The 5000-nt window shown below is 33.6% G+C and overlaps 1 protein-coding gene across 2 annotated transcripts in view; it reads left to right on the top strand.

Moving 5' to 3' along the window:
* Nucleotides 1-5000, top strand: part of LOC137625848 (uncharacterized) — a 197763-nt gene that overhangs the window by 53856 nt on the left and 138907 nt on the right. The window lies entirely within an intron of this gene.

Raw genomic sequence — 5000 nt, 5'->3', positions numbered from 1 at the left:
TTTGATAAATTGTCATTTATTCATGTGGCCTTATTGGTAACGTCACTGATTGGTGATGGCTAGACGGGGGTTCGAGACCCGCTCTAACGAGGTAGTTAATTTGGTCGCTGCAACCTCACCATCCTTGTGAGCTGAGGATGGTGGGTTTCGGGGATCCTATAGGTCTATCTGCTGAGTCATCAGCAGCCATTGGTTGGCCCTCCTTGGTCCTAGCTTGGGTGGAGAGGGAGCTTGGGCGCTGATCATATGCATATAAGGTCAGTTTCTTGGGCATTGTCCTGCTTGAAAGGTCATTGTCATAGTCCCATCCCTTTGCTTTCATGAGCTGCCTTTAAACCTTAAACTTCTATGTTTATTCGTATTAGGTATGTGTTATTTAAAATTTTATTTTGGTTACTCACATACACTTCTTTTCAATGTATTGGATTCTTTATTAATTAATTTCATGTATTTTTACACAGTTTCATTCAATATCTCACATTCAGGCCATTTATTTTGTCATTTGTGAGATGAAGATAGATGATACGAATTTTTCAGTAATGCATTATCTTTTTGTCTTTCATAGTAAAGGCACTTTCTATTTAGAGTCTCCGTTACCATTTCAGTATTTATGCATACTGTATTTAGATAGGAATGAAATGTGTTGATTTGATTATTCTAGGAAAGAATATACAGATAATTTATTGATTTGCATTGAGTACTATGATACTGTTTGGGACAAGGAATTCAAAAGGTTAAAGGTCACTTATGAATGGTAGAGGCAAACAACAGGGACAACGCCCAAACCCCCTCTCACCCAAGCTATGACCAGAGAGGGCCAGGCAATGGTTGCTGACGTTTCAGCAGGTAGAACTTTAGGCTCCCCCCAAACCAGTCCCTAGCCAACAAGGATGGTAAGTTTGGAGACTCCTCAAGAAACTATCAGGCTTGAGCGGGTCTCGAACCCCCGTCCAACAGATCACCACGCAGAAAACGCTGACCTCAGTAGCCTTTCTACCATAGTCTTCTACTGGCTTGGGGTAGAGTTCTCTTGCTTGAGGGTACACTCGGGCACTCTGTTCTATCTATTTTCTCTTCCTCTTATTTTGTTAAAGTTTTTATAGTTTATATATGAAATATTTACTTACTGTTGTCACTGATCTTAAAATTTTCTATTTTAATTACAATACTTCTCTTATTTCCTTTTTCCCTTTCCTCACTGGGCTATTTTCCCTGTAGAAGCACCTGGGCTTATAGCATCCTGCTTTTCTAACTAGGCTTGTAGCTTGGCAAGTAATAATAATAATGATAATGATCAGTAGTTGTTACGCTATCTGTTATCAATAAATCAGTTTCAGTTTTCAGTTGTATGAAAATGACGAGCATTTTATAAGAGAAATAGGAATGGGGTTCATTCTGAATTTTACAAATTATGTGAGTTTTTCCTAGTACTCTTACGCAAGGTTAGTTATATTTTTTGAAGATATAGATTAAACATAGTTTGCCAGGGGAATTTATTTGAATTTTGATAGCATTTTACATGTATGTATGTATGTATGTATATATATATATATATATATATATATATATATATATATATATATATATATATATATATATACAGTATATATATATATATATATATATATATATATATATACAGTATATATATATATATATATATATATATATATATATATATATATATACTGTATATATTATATGATATAATATGATATAATATATATAATATACAAATTCAGTACGAGGTTTTCATATCTAAGGAAAGCTTTACTCCTTGTTAATATTTGTTCAAAGAATTATTATGCAATTAATATTCTCCTTTTGATATACTTTTCAGCTCAAAAGTCTCGATTCTTTTGTTTTTCCCTTTTCAGATTTCAGTGTAAAAATTCATTTTCATAATAGTTTTTCCCCTAATTCCAAAAAATTCATACTTAAGAGTTCTTATTCTTAGTTAGTAATTAATTATTTTACAGTTTTTAGGGAATAAAATGTTTATCCATGAAGTTTTTCTATTACAAGCAAGTTTTGATAAAAAGATGTAAGTGATTATTATCCATGAAGAGTTTTTCCACTTCCTTTAAGCTTCAATACAGTTTATAACACGTGGAATATTTATCCATTACGGTAAAGTTCCAGAAATTTTTTTACCCCTACGTGGAGATGTTTCCCTTTTCATGAACCCACGAAAAGTAGTTTGTTTAAATCGTTAGAAATTATATCTTAATTTAAATCGTAAAGAAAAACACATATCCAATTAAAAACAATAGTTTCTCTTGTTCCTCTTCATAGCTGAACGGTTGGACTGACTTAATGAGAAAATATGGCTTAATCAACAAAATGAAGAGAGCACATAAAAGAAGAGAAATTTCCTATCGATTCAGATGCGGCGTCCCATTTCTCTCTCTCTCTCTCTCTCTCTCTCTCTCTCTCTCTCTCTCTCTCTCTCTCTCTCTCTCTCTTCGGGGATAGATTTTCGTTTATGTAGGTCACACGGATCGACAAAAGGTCGGGGAAATGGAAAAGGAATAAAGATAGGGTTTGGCTTCATGCATAATCGATTTGTCATGGAAATAAAGGAACTGTATTTACTGGGGATTGAATGAGCGTTGTGGTGGCCTATGTGGTAACGTCCATGACTGGTAATAGCCAAACGGGGGTTCGAGTCCCGCTCTAACTCGTTAGTTCCTTCGGTCACTGCAACCTACCACCACTGTGATTTAAGGTGGGGGGTTTTGGGGAGTCATCAGGAGCCTTTGCCTGGCCCTCCTTGATCCTAGCTTGGGTGGAGGGGGGCCTTGGACGCTGATCATATGTATATATGGTCAGTCTCTAGGGCATTGTCCTTCTTTCTAAGGCAATGTCACTGTCCCTTGCATCTGCCGATCATGAGCAGCCTTCAAATCAGTTTGTGTTGGGTCTGGTGATGTTCTAATATAGATTCGACCAAACACACGACGCTCTCATAAAACTTGTGTTTATTAACATTTTGGGTGGATTTTATTTTCTTTAGACCACATTATTGTGTCCAATAAAAGACGGTCTTAATTTTTTCATCTTACAATTTTGATGGCATTTAATGAAAGACTGTCTTTTTAACGATTGTTTGAACGTTTAGTTGCCTCGAAATAACGTTTTGTTCAGTGAAAGGAAGAGCATACCATAGCAAATAAAAGATGTTAATCTTTTTATCTTATACATTTTATGACGTGTCATGTAAGACAGTCTCTTTCGGACAATCTCTAAAAACGGATAAACGTTTTAAGTTCCTCAAAGGAACGTTTTATTCAGCAAGAGGAAGACCATATCATATCCAATGAAATATACTGTAAATCTTCTTATCTTAAATCTTTCATGACATGTACAGTGTCAGTCTCTTTAAAACAGTCTTGTTCATAAACGTTTCAAGGGCCTCAAAGTAACGTTTTATTCAGCAAAAGGAAGAAAATATCATATCCAATAAAAGATGCTTTTAATCTTCTTATCTTAAACCTTTCATGACATGTAAGTCAGTCTCTTTAAAGCAGTGTAGTTCATAAACGTTACAAGTGGCTCAAGGTAACGTTTTATTCCGCAAAAGGACGAACGTTCGTATTGATTCGTGTAAACACCCGTGCGTCCCTTCACCGACCCGCTGCATGCAGGGTCCACCATTTCGCTTCTCATCGAAATGACGCTTTGGGGAAATACAAGGGGAAACAAACAATCCATTAGTACATAAACAGGATTATAATTTAATCCACAGTGCCCTAATTCATGACAATGGCCCACGGCCAGGAACCTACTTTCAATATTGATTCAGTCGGAAAGAGAGAGAGAGAGAGAGAGAGAGAGAGAGAGAGAGAGAGAGAGAGAGAGAGAGAGAGCGCGCGCCCTAGATTGATTTCACTATGGCTTTATAGGGGCGCCTTGTATTCGCTGGCCCGGTTTTATTGGGTCAATCGGGCTGCCGATCGGTTTTAGTTGGCGTTTTAAAGTTTATTGTGTGGTTTAAAAAACCGCCAGGCTTCGTGATATTCAGGTTTGACATCTAAATTATTTCTTATTTCCTTCGTCTTGAGATTATTATTATTATTATTATTATTATTATTATTATTATTATTATTATTATTATTATTGTTACTTATTACTATTGTCATCATCATTATTATTATTATTATTATTATTATTATTATTATTATTTTTAATGTTGTTGTTAGTGTTATTATTATTATTGTTACTTATTACTATTGGCATCATTATTATTATCATTGTTATTATTATTATTATTATTATTATTACCACCTCTTTATTATTATTATTATTATTATTATTATTATTATTATTATTATTATTACCTCCTCCAATGAAGTTAGAAGGCGATTTTTCACCCCTTATTTGTATTTACGTTTGTTTGTGAACAGTTTCCTGGACATAATTTTACTCGTAAAGTAATGAAACCTGCAGGGATTAAGTGTTATGTAAAAAGCTGGAAATTATTAAATTTTGGAAGGTCAAGCAAAATGTCCAATTCACGTAATCAGCCATAAAGTGGGACATTAGTGTCACGGAGACTTCAAACTTATTATTATTATTATTATTATTATTATTATTATTATTATTATTATTATTATTAATATTATTATTATTATTATTATTATTATTATTATTATTATTATTTGCCAACCTACAACCTCAATTGGAAAAAAACAGGGGCTCCAATAGGGGAAAATGGCTCAGTAAGGAAATGGAAATAAATAACTACAAGAGAAGTAATGAACAATTAATATAACAAACTTAACAACAGTAATAACATTAAAATACATCTTTCACATAAAAACTTCATTATTATTATTAGTAGTAGTAGTATTTTACTATTATTATTATTATTATTATTATTATCATCATCATCATCATCCAGGGTACAACCCTAATTGGAAAAAACAGTATGCTTTAAACTCAAATGCTCCAATAGGGAAAAATAGCCCAGTGAGGAAAGCAAATAAACTTCAAGGAAG

This window comes from Palaemon carinicauda, chromosome 33 (genome assembly GCF_036898095.1).
Source record: "Palaemon carinicauda isolate YSFRI2023 chromosome 33, ASM3689809v2, whole genome shotgun sequence".
Lineage (NCBI taxonomy): Eukaryota > Metazoa > Arthropoda > Malacostraca > Decapoda > Palaemonidae > Palaemon > Palaemon carinicauda.
Note: the sequence above shows the minus strand (reverse complement) of the source record. Positions and strands in the feature narration are given on the sequence as shown.